The sequence below is a fragment of the Scyliorhinus canicula genome, chromosome 11, assembly GCF_902713615.1.
Source record: "Scyliorhinus canicula chromosome 11, sScyCan1.1, whole genome shotgun sequence".
NCBI lineage: Eukaryota > Metazoa > Chordata > Chondrichthyes > Carcharhiniformes > Scyliorhinidae > Scyliorhinus > Scyliorhinus canicula.
The window spans coordinates 70283032-70306194 of NC_052156.1; positions in this window are offsets into that span (position 1 = coordinate 70283032).

The window sequence follows — 23163 nt, forward strand, 5'->3', positions numbered from 1 at the left end:
TTTCGCGGGTTAAATGCGCTCTATCTAGCTGTCCGAAAACTGCGCTGAAGTGAATCCACAGCCTTCCTGCGAATGCTGTGGGGTGTTCGGATCTCTTCTGCCTGCACTTATTCAAGCCTTCTACGGGGTCACCTCTATTGTACCCGATGGCATCTAAAATGGCAGTGTGCATCTCCTCTAGGCTGCCTCCTGCCACGTTTTGTGGGTCGGGGAGGGCTGCTACTACGCTCTGGTCTAAGCTCAGCACGGTGAGCTTAACCTGCTCTCTCTCATCCAGGCCGTACATGGTAGCCTGCTGTTTTACTTTCGCAAAGAACTGGTGGGGGTCTACGGTGGGGAGGAACGGAGTGATCTTTTCACAAGCGTCCCTTAGCTGGGTTACTGTTAAAGGGGTGGTGTAAGTTATGTCTGGGGCGCCTTCTGATTCGGCTTTCCTCTGTGTGGTTACGGGATTCATGGGTGCGGTTATGATCTGAGCTGTGGGGGGTTGGGGTGCCTGTCGTTTCTGCTGAGCTGCGGGCGCACATGTTCCCTGAACATACCGCTGCGCTGTCTCGCTTAATTCCTGCCAATCTGGGGCGTTTTCCCCATCTAACTGAGCTCCAAAGGTGCTTTGGAAGCCATTCTGCACCGAAAGCAGAGATTGCAGTTCCGCAATCTGTTTCCTGCATTTCGCGTGGTCAACTGTGCTTTGTCTGTGTTCGGTCGTTGCAGCGTGGAGTGCTCTCAAAGCTGCTTTGAGATCGGAACATTGCCTCTGCAATGCCTCCACCTGCTTTTCCGATTCCTGTCTTATCAGAACGGCACGTTGCACGTCCTGATAGGCTTTCTCATACTGGGTCTGGGAACTGTTCAGATGAGCTAGACAAGACTGGTGAGCCCTCTTGGCATCATCCACCTCTCTATCCTTCTCTGCCAACTTCCCTTTTAATTCCAGGTTTTCTTTCTCGATGTCCCTGACATCGACCTTACTCATTCGGTTCCTTTCCTCTAAATCTGCCCGGAGCGTCCTGATAACCTCCTCTGCGCCTCGCAACTGTGCCAAGCAGGACACAATCGCCATCGGCTTGCGTGCTTTACTTAAACTCTTTTTGTGTATCTGAGAGAGGTTCTCCCACCAAGTATGACCTATACTTCCGGGACCTGTCTCCTCATTTGCACAAAACTCTTTCCAAAGGGGCCATCCCTTTCCCTGCAGATATTTGCGGAGTTCCAGCTCCCACGTGGGACACTGGCCTACTCTGCTACTGCTGCTGGTCGCTGCGACCACAAACTTTGCTGGATCCATCAGACGTTCCATTGCCTGCATGGCCATTTCCTCTGACTCTCTTTTTATAATTTGGAACAGGGGGTTGCTGGGGTGGTGTTTCGTAAAAAGGGTACGGCTTACGCTATTTTCCGATTACAAAACTACCGAAAGTTTGTCGCAACAAAAAGCTTTCAGTTTTACCTTACAGCCCTGTTAGTACGCATGCACTAAACACACTTCCGAATTTCGCTTATTATTTTGAACACCTTGAATACTTGTGATCTCTTTATTTCTCTGCAATTTGGAGTTCTAATTCAAATTTCAGGGTCCTGGACACTGTGGTGTTTCCACTTACAACAGGGTCCCGGCGGATGTCGCCACTAAATGTTGCACGTTTTACTATGGGCGTAAAACGCGTTTATTGGAGTGTATTAACACGCCTCCGAGTTCGACGTGTGCTTAACACTGCTAGGCTCTGTTCTATGTAATTATTTAAGCTCTGGAGTCGCCAGCTGCCGTATAGGCAACGTCACAAGTATTCCAAGGTCAAATTCAAAGTAATAAAGACGATACACCGATTAGTCAAGTTCAAACGATCAATATTTATTATACAGTTAATAATAAATACTCATGCACACACACTAAGAGACTAAGCTACAACTAAACATAAGCAAACAGAATACTTATCTAACAGGAACAGGCAAGGTCAGAGAACGAGGCCTTCGTCCTGGTTTTGTCTGCAGCCTTCAGCAAGCGTTCTGGTACTTGGGAGTCTAGTGGGCTTGGATCGCGTAGCGAGCGTTGAACTTACGGTTTCGGCGGCTGGTGCTCAATGGCTGGAGTCAGGATACCAGGTGTCAGTCGGGGCCGGAGCACAGGTTTAACAGACCGGACAACACGAGGTCCCTATCTTTTATAGGGGTTCCGTTGTCCTTCCCTCTTCTCGGGCGGGCTCTACCTATTGGATCAATTTCTTATCGATACTGGATTAATTCCCCAATGCGAGGGGGTCTCCGTGATGGAGGGGGCGTTTCTTATGTCCTTTTGTTCGGAGGTTTCTGGTGCCTCGATGTCTGGGTCTTGATTGGAATGTGTCCATTCAGAACCAAATGTATCTATTGTGTGGGTGTTCAAGTCTGATGGCCTCATTAGCATGCAAAGCGTTTTGCCATTTGCACCTAGCTAAGGTCTCTTCACCTGAGCCCAAACTGGTTTCTGCTGCTGCAGAATGCAAACTGCTCTTTGCAGACTGCTGTTCTGGCTGAACTGTCTGTTTCCCAGCAGCCTTCCATTTTAGTTTGGCTCAGTGTCCATTTTGCGTGGCCAGCATGGCTACACCTGCCAAAGGCATCATGGCAGAGAGGAGCACAAAATATCACAAGAGAGCGATAAAGATGTTCCCAGGCATTGTGCTGTGGGAAAATCACCCTGCCACTGCAGGCTTGATGGCACTATTAACTTGTAAAACTAGTTTGCAATAGTACCATCAAGCCTCCAATGGCAGGTCACATTTCCCACTGCGCAAAGTCCAGAACGTCTTTTTCATACAGTATAATGTCATGGGGTGGTAGCCTGAATCATGCCCCCAACGCTATATCAATAAAGCACGTCAGTGTTTATTTCGGATGGATTTATTAATAACACCAGAAAAGTGGTAAGCACCAGGTGACATGCACTTTATTCAGGACTTCGAGCTTCATGCACCTACCTTGCATTGCGCAATGCGCATTACGGTACCTCTGGTTCAATGCATGGCTTCGCTGCCACATTGCTTTCAGGGGGATTAGCTGGCAAGGCTCTGCCCAACACACCAGAGGTAAGACGGGGGTCATTTGAATTCAGCTGCAGGGCCTGTTATGAGGCCTGCAACAAGGGAAATGGTCAGAAGGGCTACAGGATAAGGCCCCCGACTCTGGACAGGGGTAAGTGGCCAGAAAGTCTGCAGAGCAAGGCCCCAGACTCCACAATGGGGTAAGTGGCTGGCAGGACTACAGGCAAGTCTCCAATTCATGAGAGGGATGAATGATAAGAAGGGCTTGAGGGCAAGAGCCGAACTTGGGAAAGGGGTAAGTGGCAGAGGTATAACAAGGAGATGCAGGACAAGGCCTGAACGGAGGGAGGAGAGAGGGGGGATTAGGGCTTTCACACATCACTGGGGTGGTGATGGGGACACCTTATGTGCTTGAGTGGGGAGAGGGTTTCCAACAGAATCAAATCTGTGACTTGGGACCAAAATGGGAGGCTGGCGAACTGCCAATGTGCTTCACTGTACATTGATTATCTTGCCAAGATTCTCCTTATTCCACACCAGGAAAGGGGAGGTCATGACAATCCAGTCTCCAATGTTGCCAGAATGTTATCCACAGGGCATCGACACAACATCACACGTTTTGCCCCAGGGGATCTCAAGCATGCCCATGGGCCGTAGATGGTATATTCAGTGCAGGGAGGCATCTACAGTCCATAGATGGGGAAAAGTTAGTGCGAAGGTATTTGAAGGATTCCCAGTGGGAGGCGAAGTGGTCTGAGGGTTTCTAAATCACACTGTGCCCACGACCTCAAGGTGGTGAGGGGTGTGATCCCCGCCAGATCATAGGGACATCAGGAATCACAGTGGGGTCGAGGGCTAGAGTCGAAGGATTGAAAGGCTATGGAGTGAGGGGAACCTCAACGTCCTGCTCCACCAGGATGTAGGGAGGGAGTTGCATGCCCACACTGGGAGGGGCCAACGCTCACACTCAGTCCTTAAACCCACAGTCACTGGTTAATCATCCGAGGGAGAAATAATGTTTGGAGGCCCATGCTGAATCATGTCTTTCTTCATGAATGCTGCCTACAGTGAACAGACTATCAGGAAGATGGATGCTCCATTGATTGCTATCTGCATTATCGCATGCTGACAGGACAGAAGGAGGTGAAAATAAAGATGGCAGTGCCGGGTGTGCCAAAGGGAGGAGGTTCACCATCATAAGCAATGGGCAGCAGGCAGCCAAGGATGAGGCTCCCAAAAGCATTGTGCGTAGGTGCCTTGCAAGACCAAGGATGTACATACCATGCATTTCTTTCCGACAGAGAGACAGTGCTGTCGATATTTCAGCATGTTCATGGATCTACTGGCTCACATATTCCACATTATGCAGTATTCGTCACCATGATCTGGCATCTATTGCTAATGCCTATGAAACCATTGCCCTGAACTTCTACGCCAGTGATTCATTCCAAGGATCAACTGGGAACTTCTGTGGGATCTCTCAGGCTTCCCTGCATAAGAGTATCTAGGAGGTATAAGGCACCCATTTTGTCCAGGCTCACAATTATGTGCATTTCGCCAGAGATCAAGCTTGCCAGGATGCCAGAGCACTGGTCTATGCAGGGATTTCCGGGTTCCCACAGGTGCAGGGTGCCGTCGACTGCGCACATGTGGCTATCAGATCTCCCTGGTTGCAAGCACTGCAATACATTAACAGGAAAGGCTTCCACTCACTGAATGTTCAGCAGTGTGCAATCACAATATCACGGAAGTTTCCATAATTCCTGCATCTTGGGTAGATCATAGATCCTGAACATCGTTGCGGGATAATCCGGCATCCGGAGTTGGCTGCTTTGGGACAAAGGGTAACCGCACCCCCTCAAAGGACGTGACTGATGATGCCCATGTGGCGGCCACAAACTGCATCTGAGAGAAGGAACAACAATGCTCACGCTGCTAAATATTGGTGGAGCACATCATCGGCAAGTGATTCTGGTGCCTGGTCAGATCTGAGGGGCACTGCAATACAGTCCCCAGAGGATCATTGTGGCTTGCTGCACATTTCACAACCTGGTGATGCAAAGAGGAGAGGAGCTGCCAGATGCCGAGATGGAAGAGGTGCTGGTCTTCTCCAATAAGGACATCAAAGGGGATGAGGACAGTGAGGTTGAGGAAACTGAGGCCATAACACCGGCTAGACAAGGCAGGCATGCATATGAGGCTCTCATAGCCACCAGATTCTAGGAGGAAGATGATGATCAGCAGTGAGTATCCTCTTGGACAAGTGCCCTCCTTCATGGGCCACATGAACACTAGCAATGCCATCCTTTTCGTTTCAATCATCCGCGTCACTCGGAGTGTGAATACTTACTACTAGAGGCAGCAGATGCTCTACTATCCTCAAAGGGCTCATAACTGCATGTCTTCAACATGACAGACCTCCACCAGGAGATCCATCACCAGCAACCTTACAGTCACCTTGAGGCTTATACTGAGAGGCACCACTCAGGCCAAGGCTGCCAGGAACAAAATGTAGGTTTCCAGAGGTCCATTTTGACAGGACTCAATCTTCCATGTCTCCTTCTTTTCAATCACATTGACATCTGGCACTCAAAGTTGGGGTTACGGCATGCATTCACCCTCATCTTTCTATGGAAGTGGGCAATTGACGACGGCAATGTTCGAACACTTGCCTGCTAGACATTAAAATGTCTCCTCTTGAACACAGACATTGTGCCCTGATGAACTGCAACGGCTCAGATAGCATGAAGCCCTCAAGCCTATGTTTACTTGATAATAAAGAGCATATATCAGGTTCACTACATGCTCATTCTGATCCAATTCCTTTCCTCAGCATAGTGTTAAACTATCATATGTAATTCCAGAGCTTGATCATAGACTCCATTGAGCATATCTCACAATTTTCAATTAGCATCACTGACTCAGTGAGTGTTGAAGTCAGGCTCCACTCAGCACTGCATGGTACATTGCGAATAGAGCTTTGTGACTGCTAAATGGAAAACAGAAAGGTGTTGCACTCTCAAGATGTAGCCATAAGCAGAAGGACCATAATAATAAAAGCAAGGTACTCACAATTATTTGTGAGCTTACCACCTGTACAATCGGATAGATGGAAATGTGCTTGGCATACATTAGTGCACACAAGGGACTCACGGCATTAAACTCCTGCCAGGTGACAGAGAGTAATGGAGTTATAGGATTCGTGACCCTTCTCTATCTCTATAAATATCTCTCCTTCTATCAATCTTGACCTTTCCCGAAAGCAGATGAGCTGGGAGTACTCATCAGTCTCAATCTTACACAGCAAAGAAATAGCATTACATGACTTTGTAGAGCACGTATACCAGGATCTCCCACAAGGAAAGCTTACATGACGAATGGTGCATCGCCAATGTCGAGAATTAAGTGTGAATCGACACACACTGCATGATAGTGAAGGTGAGGGACCATGGTGGCACTCCTGTTTGACAATGGCAAACCTCATGATAAGGAGGTGACATACAGAAAATTAAATGTGAAATGTGTTGTGTTCTATGCACATTGATGTTTGACATCTGTACCACCATGGTGCTCCTAATATTTCCCAGATTTCCTAATGCTATCACTACATCTTGGTGCCTCCCCAACATTCTAGCAGAGGTGGAGGAAGCCTGCTGACTGCTATGCCCTGTTGTCTGTGATGACTTTGTTGCGCATCCTCTGGAGGGCCCCACCCTTCTTTGGGTGTCCTGCTGTGGGGCAGGTGCACCTTTGTCTGCCGCTATAGCTGGAGGTGATGGGGGCACAGAAAGAGCGGATTGGGATTGGATGGACACTGCTGGAGTCACTGAGGTCGATGGCACCAGGGTGTGCATCCACTGATCCTCCTCCCAATGGGTGCCTGGGGTCCCCAGGTTTACTCCTTCAGGGAAGGGGCAACTGTGGTGAAATGAAGCTGGCCCGTCCCACCCTCATGTAGCCACCAATGGTTTCCATCAAGGGCTACAGTGAGGGAGTGCTGCTCCTACAGCAATGCAGGGACAATGACCTGCACCAAGGTCTCCACAGCAGCCACCAACCTACCAGCATTGATCTTGATGCATTCCATGCCAGCGCTATCACCTCAGACTGAATGCGAACATACTCCTCCATTGTTCGTTGCAATCTGAGAAGTGCAGCTGATATTGGCTCCAGATATTCTCTTGACCGTCGCTGCAGCTCCAAGAACTGATTTGTGACCAGGTCTGGAGCTAACCCTCTGACTGGGACTTAGCAGTATCATGGGCTCCAGCAGTCCTCAGAGTGTGGATACATCTGGTGTTCCTGCCTCCGCATGCTGTGGATCAGATTGCGTGCTGTGCTCACCAGATTGTGAACCTGAGCCATCTCTAGATCTGGGTTCCACTGCATTGTGTGTATCTGCACTGATGAAGTGTCTGGGTGAGCTCCAGGTCTTCTACTGTGCTGTCCTCATGTTCCTCACCCAAGGTGTCCTCGGAACTTGAGCTAAGGACCTGGTTTGCAGGTTGTAACGCAAATGAGATATTAAGAACACTGGTCCAGAAATTAGATCGAAGATGTCGTAGGCAATCTAGGGATTAAACAAACTGAGAGAAAATACTGCTAACATAGAGTCAGAGGGATACGCCCACACCTGGCTGAGTTACATTGTCCCAGTCAGACTTAAATTCATTTGTGGAAACACAGGATACCCACTGATCCATTGTTCATCAGGCCACACCTGTCTGACCAGATATTAGCCCATTACAGAGTCTGATGACCTCTTTGTCTGTCAATGGGAGGTTAATTGCATGTCAGTAGCATGGCTCTGTTCTTTTGCATAAACCGGAGTGGGCAATCGAGCAGCCAAGATAATGATTATAGGTTCACGTGTGGAAGCCCCAGAGAACCTTTGTTTGAGGGGCTGAGCGGACCTCAGAGAGAGAGAGAAAGAATACTGCTTTGAACAGGTAATGGAGAAGGCTTTTGAAATCGACCGAGAGAGGTCATGAAAGTTGCCACCGAGACAGGCTTTGGAAAACAGTTCTCAATGAATGTCCCTAACAAAAGAAAAATTGCTTTGTAAATGCAAGTATTGCCTTTATTTGTCTGTGTAAGTGGCATATGAGGTGCATGTTCTGTTAAAGCGCTTTTTATTGGGAACTAGTGTGTTATGATTAAGAAACTACATGTAATCTGTTAGTGCTAGAGTTGAAGTTTGAAAGTTTAAATATTTTTTTTGTTTTAATAATGTTTGCTCATAAAGTAACCAAGCCCTGTTTCTTATCAATTCTGGAAAGATTTGATCTATCTACACCATCTTAAAACTTAAAACGGTTATGGTTCTGATCCAGTCTCTTAGCCACTGTTGAGATCTGACCAGGAATCCTTAAAATGGTGTCCTGTGTGTTTTCCAGAGGTACCTATGAAGGTGAATGGAGACAATGAGCGCACGGCAGAGGATTTGAAAAGAGGACAATGCACTCACTGTTGTTGTCTGTGTGATGAGCTAGGCAGGACCCTCACTTAGTTGTACACTGTCCACTTACAATTACAACAGGCACACTCAAAATCCTCACCACGCAGTGCAATGGCACACTCCTCAACGGAACTGAGGATCCTAACTTTGGACACTCCACCCTTTAGTTTGGAACCTCTCCTTGTTACTGTGGCCGAACTTGTCCTATATAAAGACATAGGAAGAGAGTGTGAGCAGGAAGCATGACAAGGCAGATGATAATATACGATGATATGTGGTGAGTGGAGACATGAACAGAATGAAGAGGTGGGCTCGAGAGGTCATTAGCCTGATGGAGTTGTGAAGGTGCATGTGAGAGAGAGTGGTGATGCCACTTCAGGTGGCAGTGTATGAGATAAGAGTGAATGTGTGATGATGGGCTGGTGAGTCTATGAGTTAAGAGTAATAATTGATAGACTTATCCTGGTGGCATGAATCTGATCATTCATGTGATTTGTGCACAGGGTGACGGAGCTCTTCAGAGAGGAATTGGTACTGGCCACATTTGCCCCCACCCTCCCAAGCTGGAGTTATGCATTTGGTGGACCTGCCACCCTCAAAGGGGTAGAGGGCATCACAGCGATCCTCCATGGCATCCAACAGGTGACCCAATGAATTGTCGCTAAATTTGAAGCGGACATCTTCTTAGTTTTGGGGTCCATGTCCTCAGTGGAGCACCCCGGTGTGCAGATATGAAGGAGACAACGCCGTAAATATGGCATCCAGACCGAGGAACCGATGAGGTCACGTCGGGATAGGGGAATCAGGGTCTGTCTACCTACAATCCGGCAGGTTTCAATTGATAAATATTTTATTATCTTGGAAGTGTTTGATATGGCGCAGAAATTCACCGTTACAACTGACGCCATTTTCCACTCCCGCTGCAGCACTTAATGCACATAATTGACTTATAGATACAGGAGTTTGCATTCCTTCTGGAATCCACATGGCAGGAGAATGAGCAGAGGTGACAGAGAGCAGGACAAGAAGAGAGCAAGCTGGAGGAAGGAGCAGTCAGGAAATCGCTATTCTTACTTCAATCTAGTGAGGAACAGTGTGTCAGACATCTCTGCTTCTACCACTGGACATAAGGTTTTATGCAACAATCTCTCTTAAGGCTTGGGGTAGATGATGTGTGTCCGAGTTTGCCATCCACTATCGGGTAAGTGAGCCTCCATATGTGAAGGGAGAACATTTCATTCTGTTGTGCAAGAGGGAAAGTGGCAAAGCGAGCACATGGCTTTGTGAGGATTGTAGGTACAAGGGGTCACTGGAGATGTAGGCATCGTTGGCAGGGCCAGCATTTATTGCCCCTCCCTAATTGCCCAGGGTGGCTTGCTAAGTCATTTCAGAGGGCATTTAAGAGTCAATGACATTGTGGTGGGTCTGGAGTAACATGTAGGCTAGACAAATTCCCTTCCTTAAAGGGTATTATAACAATTGACAATGGTTTCATGGTCATCATTCAGCTTTTAATGCTAGATTTCTTGGTGGTATTCAAACACGGGTCCCCAGAGCATGTCCCTGGGTATCTGGATTACTAGTCTAGTAACAATCCCATTCTGCCACTGCCTCGTGTTTGCCTCGAGCATCATTAAAGCCAGGATTTATTAACCATCCCCTATTACCCATGAGAACATGGTGATGGGCGACCTTCTTCAACCACTGCAGTCTGTGTGGTCAGGATACGCCCACAGTGCTGCCCATGCCCATGTCTGGAAGGAGAACCTAACGTGTCCCCATGCACCTTGTCCTTGTGGATATTGAAGGTTATGGACTTGGGAGGTAATATCAAAAAAAGCTTGGAAACTTACAACAATGCATCATATAGGCAGTACACTCAGAAAGCACAGAGCAGCAGTAGTATTGCTCGGAGCAGTGTCAGTCGATGAGGTCCCAATCAAGTGAACTCTTTTATCTTAGAAAGTGTTGAGAATTATAAGTGTCATATATAATGGATCAAAGATTTCATAACTTCAAAGGAAAAGTTGTTACTTAAACTTGGAATTGATTCTATCAAAATTAACCAGCTTTGACTATAATTAGCTGAGCTGAACAAATCTCTGATCTTGGGAAGGAGACTTCCATTAGATCTCCCGTTATATCAAAATGTCTCAGATTTTCTGATGAAAGATTGTGAAATGTCATCCAAATTATTCTGGAAAAATTTCAAGACAGGCTAATGCCAGAAACCTATTTTGACTTATCGCAATAAAGAAATCTAACACTAAAACCAACCCAGTGCTTCTGTTAAATGTGAACCTAGCAGTTCAAAGACAATCGCACAGGTATTGAATAGTGAGTTGGCTAAAGTAGATTGCAAAATTAGATTAAAAGTTTTGAAGGCCCAGAATGGCAAGCATTTAAATAAATAATTCATAATTTCCAGTCAATATACATTACTTTAAGGAATAAAAAACCCATGAAAAAATGGCACTACAATGGTTTGTAAGGAAAGTTAAAGATTGTCTTAGATTAAATGCAATAACATTGCCAAGAAGAGTAATAAACCTGAGGATCGGGAGCATTTGGGAATGCAAAGGATGACCAAACAATTGGGAAAGAAAAAAGAGAACATGAAAATAAATTAGCAAGAGGGAGAGAAATAGACGGTTAAACATTTCAATTCGTATGTAAAAAGGATGAGATTCACAAAAGTGGACAGGTGTCTCTTTGAAATAAAAGTTGGAAAAATGCTAATGAGAAATTAAGAAATGACAAGGACATAAAGTAAACACTTTTTCCCTTTCCTCAAGGCAGAAAACAAAAAACTATTTGGGAATGATGGAGAACCAAGTGTCCAGTGAAGATGAAGGGTTTGGAGAAATTAGAATTAACAAAGAGATTATAGTGAAGAAACTATGGGGATAGATGTTGACAAATTCCCAGAGCCTGGTGGCCTTCTGGGATTCCAGAGATAGAGCCTGCATTGATTTAGATCTTCCAAAATTCATTTGGAAATAACTCGGTTGTAGAACATTGCCTTGCTTGTCAAGAAAGGAGAGAAAGAGAAAACAAGGGAACAAAGGTCCAGTTCGTCTGACATCAGTAGTCGGGAAAATGCTGGGATACATTACAGGGCATTTAGAAAAATCCTAATATGGTTATGCAGATTTAACACAGATTTCTGAAAGAGAAAACATGTGCAGTTTGTGTCTTCTTTCTTAAGAAAAAGTATGCACACCTTGGAACAAGTACAGTGGGGTAATACATAGAAAGGGGACCTAGTGTCAAAGTTTTGTGTGCAGCACTTATCAGGACAAACACAAGAATGTCAAATTTCAAATGATCAACAACAATTTATAATGCAGAGGAAAAGGATGCTGATTGGTTAACAAGTCTATTCTGATTGATCAAGGCATTGCCATCGAGAAAGCAATAGGGAACTACAGGCTTCCCATTCTTACAGGTAATTGAAAAGAGGCCCATGGCTTGAACATATTCCTTGGGCTGGATTCTCCGCTCCCTGCCGCTGAAATCGCGATCGTGATGGGGCAGAGAATCCCGGAGAAGGGCAGCACGGTAGCATAGAGGGCAGGACGGTAGCATAGTGGTTAACACAGTTGCTTCACAGCTCCAGGGTCACAGGTTCGACTCCTGGCTGGGTCATTGTCTGTGCGGAGTCTGCACGCTCTCCGTGTCTGCGTTGGTTTCCTCCGGGTACTCCAGTTTCCTGCCACAGTCCAAAGATGTGCGAGTCAGGTGGATTGGCCATGCTAAATTACCCTTAGTGTCCAAAAAATGTTAAGTGGGGGTTACTGGGTTACGGGGATGGGGTAGATACAAAGGCTTCAGTAGGGTGCGCTTTGTAAGGGCTGGTGCAGATTTGATGGGCTGAATGGCCTCCGTCTGCACTGTAAATTCTAATTCTAATTCTAATCCATTTTGGCGCCAAAATCGGGAGTGGCGCCGGTTTTTGAATTCTCCTGGCCCGAAAAGTGGAGTACTCTAGGAGTACGCTGCGCTAATTATCCACCTCCTCAGGCCATTGCCTGAGGCCCGTGCCATGATGCTCCGGCCCCGACCGGCTGAATTCCTGACGGCGTAGGTTATGTGTGCTCACTCTGCCCGGGAAGCTCGCGTGGCAGCTGCGGGCTCAGTCCGGGGCCGCTATAGTCAGGGGAGGGCTGATCGGCGGGCATGCCGGGATTCATTCAAGGCTGGGGGCAATGTGGGTGGGGCGTCCGGGGCACACGAGCAGCTGATGGGGGGCACTACTTTGGCATCCAGGTCCGTGGGCTGAGTCTGCCATGGAGCACGGCGCGGCCAATGCAAGCTATCGCCATATGCTTCTGAGCCGGAAATGCTCGGAGTCCTATTGTGAATTGCGGTTTCACGTATCTGATCGTCAGTCCAGAAGTAAAACACTCGAACACGTCAGTAACGAATATTCGTTTATTTACGGCCGGGACAAATCTCTAAGCAGTCGGGTAACCACCTTCGAGAAGTGCCAAAATCCCAGAATAAGGACGGTATCTTTATACATCTTACAGCTTAGGGGTGGTCCCTTTAAATTCCTAGATACACCTATGATTTGGCAAGGATCCAGAACATGTACATATATGGAATTATTCTTCGAGGTCGGGAGGTTATTTTTGACATAATCATTAGCACAAGTCACTATCAATATTAATACAAAGGTTTTTGTATCCCATGGCCATATGGCTCAACTCACTCCAAAGACAGTCCCTCTTACATTTCAATGTTTATTTGTTCCAACTGGTCAAACGAGCTTAATTATGTTATCTCTGCAATAAAGTAACGGTTCCCATTCATTCCATTCTTTGCCTTTTTGACCTCTCTGCTTTTACAGATACCGGTCAGACACACTCCCTTTATTTCATCCCTTGACCTGTTGACATCTCTTTCACAGAGCTTTTCAGAACTGTTATATTAACCCTATCAGCGAAGTTCCAAATGAAATCCACTTCTACATTCCCCCCTTTGATCATTCCTTGATCACATAACACTCAGGATACTTTAGATGGAAATGAGAGCGAGGCGGAGGTACTCCTCCTCTACTAGGCTCCGGCAGGATGCCACTTCCTCATATAGGTCAGGGGTAGGTGGAACCAGTGTTTCTTTTTCGTCTAGGGCGGATCTCTGAAGCATCTGTGGTAATGCAGTGGCACCCAAACGGTTGCATAGGCATTTCACACCAGTAGCTATGATACAGAGCAACAAACAGATGGTAACGAAGATAATGAGCCCATGGAATAGATAAGTGGCCCAAGAATTGGACCACATCCAGCTCCACCAGTCAGCCTGACCGGCGAGTCGCAAGCGCTGTACTCCATCTCTGATATGGGTTACCAGACACGTGATATTCTCTGAACTGTCTGGAATGTAAGTGCAACATTCGGTCCCTATGATAGCACAGGTCCCCCCTTCTTTGGCTAGTAATGTTATTGATGATGGCGTGGCCTTTCCAGTCAGTAAGACCAAAAGTGTACTTACATGAACTGGTTCCTAACACATATGTTCCAGGAGTTCGTACTTCCCGGAGTAAGCAGACCGTTCCGGTCTGGGGGTTCTGGATATTGAAGAACGGGGGTGTGCGATCTGCTGAGTAAGATGGCTGTCGCCAACCAAAGAAATCCCGCAAAGGGTAGCCGGCACTCAGCCATTCTTGGGCTGCTTCCCTGTGGTTTACAGAGGAGGACCTGGAGGCCCTGGTTGGTAAGGCAGAGTGACTAGTTACTGTCCTGTTCTGGAATATAACCCATTCAGCCGTCTGTTCGATCGAGAAAGGAACAGATATCAAGGGAACGCCTCCATGGGCATGGGTCGGGACCTGTGTACATACCCAGCAAGAGGAGACACCCACTTTCTTAGCATAGACATAGGACATAAACGGAAAAGAATTTGCCGTTACATGGTGCGTTGCCCGCTTCCTTCTGGAAGGCGAGTAGGGGTGAGTAGTCCTTGATGGTAAAATTTGTACCCTGTCCTTATCAATGCACCGGTGGTTCCACCGGCATGTGCGGCGATCGTAGATCAGAACCATGTACGTAGTCAGGAATCGGGGCCTCTGGTCGTCGGGATGAACGGTGGTCGGGCAGGTGTTGATAGGGGTGGTGATCCATCGGAGACCTGTCGTTGTTCCACATCGTGGGGTTCCTTCTCGGCACAGGGGTGGACGTCGGCTTCCATACGGGCATCTCCTTCTTCCGGATGCAGCGAGAGAGAGCAGGGTGGCGAGTATTGTGACGGTGAAGAGGGACTTCATCCTGGTACTCGTGTTCCTAGGACTTAAAGGAAAAGTTTAGAACATCATGGATACTTAATTAACTTACAATGGTGCATATGTACCCATGCGTTCCGGCCCTCCACTTTTACTGCAGTGGGGGTAGTGAGTAGAACCTGTAGGGGACCCTCCCATCGAGGTTCCAAACCCTTACGTGTCCAATATCGAATTAGGACATAATCCCCAGGGTTGATGGAGACGTCATGAGTAATGAAGGGGACTTCTTCCTGGGTGGCACGAACTCGGGAGTGTAATCCTTTCAAAATTCTAGTTAGTGTTAATATATAATTAGCCATCTCGGTAGTCATGTAATGGAATTGAACATTCCGTGGAACACTGCTGTCCCAAGGCGTTCGAAAGGGTCTGCCATATAGTATTTCCGCTGGGCTTAGGCGAGTTTTTCCTGCGGGGGTGGCACGTAGCTGGAAGAGTGCTAAAGGCAGGAGTTTGAGCCAAGTGGCCCCAGTGTCTGCTTGTAGTTTAGCGAGTTTAGTCTTTAGAGTCTGATTAGCCCTTTCCACCACTCCAGCGGCTTGTGGTCTGTAGGCACAATGAAACTGTTGCTTTATTCCTAGCAGAGCACAGAATTCCTTATTGATTTGACCTATGAAGTGGGGACCATTGTCAGAGCTCAGCCGGCCTGGAATTCCAAATCGCGGAACAATTTCTCGCATTAACACCTTAACTACTGTCGAGGCCTTGTTATCCGTAGTCGGGTAGGCCTCGATCCATTTGCTAAAAGTGTCCACAATGACTAACACATATTTATAGCATTGACATCTTTCCAACTCAATGTAATCCATTTGCAGGGTCTCAAATGGACCCTCAGGTAAGGGGGTTGTGCCAGGATCACAGGGGACGGCCTTACCGGGGTTGTGCTGTTGACAGATTAGGCACCGACTGCTAATTTGTTGGGCCATTTCTTGCAGTCGTGGGTGCCACCAGCTTTTTAACAATATGTCCCCTGTGGCACGAGCTCCACAGTGAGTTGCAAAGTGTACACATTCGGTCACCCAGGCTGCTAATGCATCGGTCATACATGTTTGTCCTACCGGGGTGACCCACAGCTTATTTTCGATATCATATATACATCCTAAGTTTTTCCACATATTTACAGCAGTTGCAGGAGCGTCCTCCTGCATTTGGATTATGTCAGCAATGGTTGGCATAGGTTTTTCAGAGGGGGACTTTCCCGAGGGGGTTTTAGTCTGCCTCATCATTCTAGGCACCATTAGTTTGCCAGATTTAGAAATTTCTTTTGCCTTCTCGTCCGCTCTCCTGTTGCCCGTTTCCACCAGTCCTGTGCCTTTTGTATGCGCTGCGCATTTTATCACCGCTATCTTGTCTGGGAGCATAAGGGCCTGCAATAACTGGGTTACTAACTGCTGGTGTGAGATGGGTGTACCAGCGGAGGTTAGAAATCCTCTGTTTTTCCATAATTGCCCGAAATCATGTACTACCCCGAAGGCGTATCGGGAATCTGTATAAATATTAACCTTCCTCCCCTGTGCCAATATGCATGCTCGTATTAACGCAAACAATTCTGCCTGTTGGGCAGAAAAGGGAACTTCAAATGCTGCTGCTTCTACTACGTCACCGTCTTGATCGATGATTGCATAGCCAGATTGTCTATCCCCCCTTTCGCCGACGGAAGAACTTCCATCGGTGAAAAAGGAACAATCTGTACTCGGGATGGGTATATCGGAGAGGTCGTCGCGAACCGAGGAGACTTCTTGCAACAGTTGCAGACAGTCATGAGTTGGGTCGAGCATGTCTGTGGGAGGATGCGTCAAAAAGTCAGCAGGGTTGATAGTGGTGCAGTGGGCAAACTGGACTTTCGGGTTATTAAGGAGAGCAATCTCATATTTGTTCTGACGAGCCATCGTGAGATGCTGAGTCTGTAGCTGTCCCAAAAGGGCCGTAACAGAATGGGAACTATAGACAGTGATATCTTGTTGGAGGGTAATATTAGCAGCCGATTGCAGGCTGTTGTAGATAGCTGCAAGAATTTGGGTACAGATAGGATAGCCAAGGGCTACCGGATCGAGTTTAGAGGAGTAGTATGCAACCGGGCGACAGCGGTCGCCGTGGCGTCATATAAGGGTCGACCAAGGGCAGGGGCCTGCAGGAGTGCCTCCTTGAGGCGGTTCTGCTAGTGACTGTTTGTGATCTGCGGGCACTAGGACCCTGCGGAGCCATGCAGTGTCAATTTCAACGCAGCAGTTTCGAAACTGCCCAGCACAAATCCTTTATCTGTTTATTCTGAGACCAATGTAGTTCTGAACATACTGAGTTACTCATAATACTGATCACATTCCAGGGGCGGTGGCGGAGGTGGCTGTGGGGGCTGTGGGGGCTTCTGACGTCCCCTGCAATTGAACAGATGTTCCTCATCCCCATCGTCCCCCTCCTCCCAACCTTGCTTCGCATTGCTGACCGGCGCCAGGGTAGGATTAGCATTCTTACGTTTCTTATATTCTTTACATTCCCTTTTTAAGACCTCTACTGTTTTAACAATTCCCCCCTTGGTGAGGCCAATACCCAATTTTGAGGCATTTGCCTGCCAGCTAGCCAGTATAGATGCATCTTTCACTAACTGACAGTATTCCCTCCACAAGGCAATTAATTTCTTTGCGGTGGGTTCTTGATAATACAGAAAAATGTGTCATTTGAAACATGAAAGTCTGGCAATATCTGGTTTAAGAGGGTACAGGGAAAGATCCCACAAAAGGTTAATAGCAGCTGCAAAGAGCAGGGTTATAAAATGAAGATACTTGCTCACAAGCAGGCCTCAGCAGACACACAGGCTTCATATGGTAAGCTAAAACAATGGCTCACACCTTCGTGGAATGTAACTATCTCAGAAAGCATCTGAAAAAGCATGGATGAGAGTTTCAATTGCATTAAGTGACGAATGTTTAAAACAGGCAAGTCTTTCAAGTCACAACCAAGTTAAATTTTAGCATACAGCTAAGAGCAAAGTTTCACACCTTAATTGAAATAAACTCTCTTAGTAAACAGCTGGAAAGAATGGAAGATGCTCAGTCGAATTTAGTGTCAATTTCAGGGGTAAAATTCTACGAACATCAAGTTAATTAAAAGAAAATTGGAGATGACCTGGCTACGAGAAACATCATTTAAGTCAAAATCAAAGGCAAAGTTATGAACTGGGGACAATTGGAAAATTAAACGATTTGAAATCACAGAAATAAAAGTTAACTATTGAAACAAAAGCATTTTTTAAATCAAATCTGTGAGGAGACGATATGCCTGAAATGAATAATTAGTTGTAGTAAGATGTTTACATCAAAGATACTTTTAAACTATCAAAGCGAAACAAGCCCATATACAATACAGTCGTTAAAACTTAATAACTCTTCGAAAGAGAATATAAACCCAGGGAGCAGAAGCAGCAGCATTCTGTCACAGCAACAGGAGAGAGAGAGAGAGAGAGAGAGACAGCCTGCTGGAGAAAGACAAGGAAAGCAGCCGAGTTTAAACAGCTAATACAACTCAAGAAGACCAGATTTTAAGTGGTTATTAGCTTACTTCACTTCCTTAATAACACAGGACCCAGGACACCAATGCTATTTAGGGGTAAGTAGGTAAAATTCTTCGGTGAAGGTATGGGTTATACCGGGGGATAGGCTCCGAGAACCCCGCCCGTAACTTCCAGAGAACGCTGCCTGGAATCACGGCGGCAGTCCCGTCCGGAGCCCACAGCCCGTTAACCGTCCCCTAGCAGCCCTGAGAACCCCGCCCGTAACTCCAGCGAACGCTGCCTGGAATCACGGCGGCTCCTCAGGCTGCCCCTAGCAGTCCTGGCAACCCCGCCCGTAACTCCAGCGAACGCTGCCTGGAATCACGGCGGCAGTCCCAGGCTGCCCCTAGAGACGATAACCGCAGGGTTCACTCACTTACCCTCTTTAAAACGGGTTCGCTGGACTGACCTGGATCTCGCAGAGGCTTCTCGACAACCAACGGCAAGGCTGAGCAACGATCAAACTGGTAGTAGGCGAATACCAAGGTGGAAAACAAATTTTTACTCACGTTGGGGGCCAAATTCGTCCTCTACTTTGAACGAGCTCAGTCAATTACGCCGGTTAGTTGCGCAGACCCCTCTGGAGATCCCCGTACGGGCCACCAAATGTGAATTGCGCTTTCACGTATCTGATCGTCAGTCCAGAAGTAAAACACTCGAACACGTCAGTAACGAATATTCGTTTATTTACGGCCGGGACAAATCTCTAAGCAGTCGGGTAACCACCTTCGAGAAGTGCCAAAATCCCAGAATAAGGACGGTATCTTTATACATCTTACAGCTTAGGGGTGGTCCCTTTAAATTCCTAGATACACCTATGATTTGGCAAGGATCCAGAACATGTACATATATGGAATTATTCTTCGAGGTCGGGAGGTTATTTTTGACATAATCATTAGCACAAGTCACTATCAATATTAATACAAAGGTTTTTGTATCCCATGGCCATATGGCTCAACTCACTCCAAAGACAGTCCCTCTTACATTTCAATGTTTATTTGTTTCAACTGGTCAAACGAGCTTAATTATGTTATCTCTGCAATAAAGAAACGGTTCCCATTCATTCCATTCTTTGCCTTTTTGACCTCTCTGCTTTTACAGATACCGGTCAGACACACTCCCTTTATTTCATCCCTTGACCTGTTGACATCTCTTTCACAGAGCTTTTCAGAACTGTTATATTAACCCTATCAGCGAAGTTCCAAATGAAATCCACTTCTACACTATCGGCAGCTAGAGCTGTGAGATCTATACTGTCTCCCTGCTAGCCCCCAGCAAAACGGGGAATCAATGGCATTTTGAAGACAGTTTTCCTGGCTTAAAAGACCACCGTTTTCACGCTGGCGTGGGGACATAGTCAGCAAAGCGGAGAATCCAGCCCCTTGTGTTTGCAGTGAACGGGTCCCTGTGTCTGAATGTATGTCGCCTCCAGCAAGTGTAAATGAGTCAAGTTGTGAACGCGACTGATTATCTTAAATTGATTGTTATTGTTGCTATTTCCAAACACAGGATTGTTCAGTAAGTGGAGCCCAATCGTGGAATCACTAACAGTAGATATTTTCTTTTCTCCTACAATATAGATTGTTGTGCTCATTCGAAATTTGGCCCTCTTGCATTTGTCCCTATGAACACAAGATAAAAAGCTTTTGCAACTCCCTTTTCAGTAATATTCAGTATAATCCATCATCTGTCCATTGATCTGAAATGATGCTTCAAGACATCTGTAGCATGCTCATTGATTAATAATTATTTCCATGGCTGCATGAAGCTGCTGTTTGTGCTTGGCCACCTGTCTGTCTTTGATTACTCAAGCTGGTCTTTTAAAATGTCATCTGCCCGACGAGGGCTTTGCAGAATGCTAAATCAAGTTTTCAGTTTTGCATTGTGCATGGGTTGTATTGCCGTGCATGGGGTCATCCTTATCTTCGCTGATTGAATGATGAATGGTTAGAGCAGATTGACAGCCCATTATAAAAATTGCTCAGCTTTTGCTCCAACTGAATTGGTGAAATTGAAAATCTCAGTGGTTTTTGATCCGCTCCACCAATTAGTTGCCTGGTCAGTGCAGATGAAAATTGTCGTGTCCCAAACATACACACTCCCACCTAGTTTTTTCTTTCCCCATAGTTTGTCATTTTCAACGTCGGGCATAAGTGTTGGGAGATGGAACCCTTTCTCCTTCCAGCACAAACAGAAAGCCCACCCACAACAGCCCTGCAATGTGTCCCAACTCTCGCCTCAAAACAGTTTCACTCTGTATTTCCGGAACCTTCTATCCTGCTGAGCTCTCACAATGAAAATGATGTGTAGCTTCAAGTTAGATGTGGCCTTGTATGCATTAAGAACAAAAATATTGGCTAGTTTTTGTTGAAATTCTGTGTCGACAATGAATTAGAAGCACATTTAAAAAATCATGTGAGATTTTCGGTATATATTTTATAATTAGCATATAATTTCCCACTTGAGTTTCACAATGAAACAATTGAATGAATGTAATCCAGTTAGTCCTCCAATTTTTCCACCACATCTGTTATAGTCTTTGAACGAATCCCACCCTTCAAGCTCTTCCATCCAGCACTCCAGCTGGTGGCCTATTCATAGGCAAGACTTACCTTTATATAGTACCATTCACATCTTCAGGATCCCCCTCCCCCAACACATGGTAAGCCCATTGTTTGTGCCATCAGATCTTGAGATACACTGTGTGCCTCAAGGGATTAAGTGGAAAATTTTCAAAATTACAATGAAAACAACTATTAGAACATAGGAAATGATCGGTAACACAGCATAAAAATCTGGAATTTAATTTGTTCCAGTCACAACCTTAGTAGCAGCATTTGTTCAGGTCTGTAGGGAAAAATCAATTCTAATTTCTGAAATACAACATCAGTACACATGGGAACACCACCACTTGCAAGCTCGCCTCCAAGCTCCTTGGATACGATACAAATCCTGACTCGGATCTATATCAGCGTTTTTTTCATTGTCGCTGGATCAAAATCCTGGAACTCTCCTCCTAACGGTACTGTGGGAGTACCTGCACCAGATGGACTGCAACCTTTCAAGAAGGTTGCTCACCACCACCTTCTCAAGGGGGATTATGTCCAGGGATGCTCGCATCCCATGAAAGACTGAAAGAGGAACTGAAAATGGTGTCATAATGTCAAAGATAATCATTGCTTAAGGTTTCCATTCATAATGTGGATCATGAGATGTCTCAGGTTTCTGCATTCTTCATTATTTTCTAAGCTTCTCTGCTGATTTCACTTTACTTCTTGCCAACTTGTAATGTGGCTTATCTAATCAGGACTCTTTATTCCTTTACTGCTGGTAAATTGGAGAGCCCCGCTACAATGTCCAGGTGGCCTGGCCCATGGCTGCCTGTGAGAGGGCAGCCCTGTCCTGGGCCTCGACCACTGTCCACACAGATTACCCCAGGCCTTGGACATCTTGACCCATGGCCAAAACCTTTGCCCCCAAGGCCTCCACCACAGTGTTGGTCTGGGTGACATGCATGGCCGGCACCGTCTCCTGCACCTGGAGGTGGTTGGTCTCCTCCAACTGCACCTGCATGAACTGGACAGTTGCCAACACCCCTCATGTAGTCCCTGGCTCTGAGCCATTTAAAACTGGTGCCCCGATCTTTTGATCCCCCCCCCCTCCCCGGAGTGACTCCCAGATCCACCCAACGCCCCACTCACCAGTTGGGGGGAAGAAGTACTCAGCGCCCGTGGGTCCAACAGGATTCTGTATACCCATACCATGGGCAACTCCAGCTGTTGCTCGTCGGTATACCAAACACCCCCAGGACAAAGCCCTGTCAATGGTTATATGGTGAAGGTCACTGTAACCCCCTCTGACCGTGGCAGCCTCTGGCTGTACAACTGAAGGCTATTGTTACTCAGGAATTGGCACTGTTACTTACACAAGCACTTCACAGTTATCAAGTGGGTTCCCGTGGGTAGACATGCCATGTCGCATGCGGTGTTACTGCCGAGCATCCCTTGCCACAACACCACAGAGGCAGCAGCCAACAATCAAAGACCCAAGAACTAGGCTTCTATAGGGGGGACATCCCTGCGAGCAGAGGGTAAGTGTGTGTGGATCAGGAGGGAACCTGAGCCCAGTCCAAGTAATGTTCCGGGCAGGCTTCTGGGGTGTAGGTCCGGTGCCCAGGAGCCCCTGCTGTGGCCAGGTGTGCATGTGTAGGGCAGGGTCCCCCAGCACAACTGGCTAATTGGATTGCACCCTGAGAGATGACAGGGAATGTAACGGTGGGGGAGACTTGGGGGACTTGAGGGAAGCTATAGCTGCCTGGCGGTCTGTCACCCTGTCCAACACCTTACCGATATCACATTATGGATGGTTTTGTGGACGTGGACACAGCTGGCCTTGCGGTGCCAGTGGCAGGCCAGGCAGCCTGATGCTGGAGAAGGGCTGTGACAGCAGCATCAACGGAGGCTCGAGGCGGTGGCCTATGTGCAGGGCCCCGCCCCACACCCTGAGGACCCGGCCGCCATCAGGCCGAGGAGGGACCCCGAGGGAGAGGTCACCAACGGCCCAAGGTGTACAGGCGTTGCTGGTCATTCAGGGAGATGTCGGATAGCATGTGCCAAGAGGCTCTGCCTCAACAAGGGGATGGAGTGTCACTTGTGCCATATCCTTGCAGACTTGACACTAGGAGGAGGAAGATACCCACTCCCAGTGGCCATCAACATCAGCGCAGCCTGAACTTTTACACTTTGGTTCATCCAGGGCTCGAAAGGGGACTTGTGTGGCATTTCCCAAACTACAGCCCACAAGTGCAACAGTGAAGTCACAGATGCCCTCTTCGACCAGATAGCCAAATACATAAACT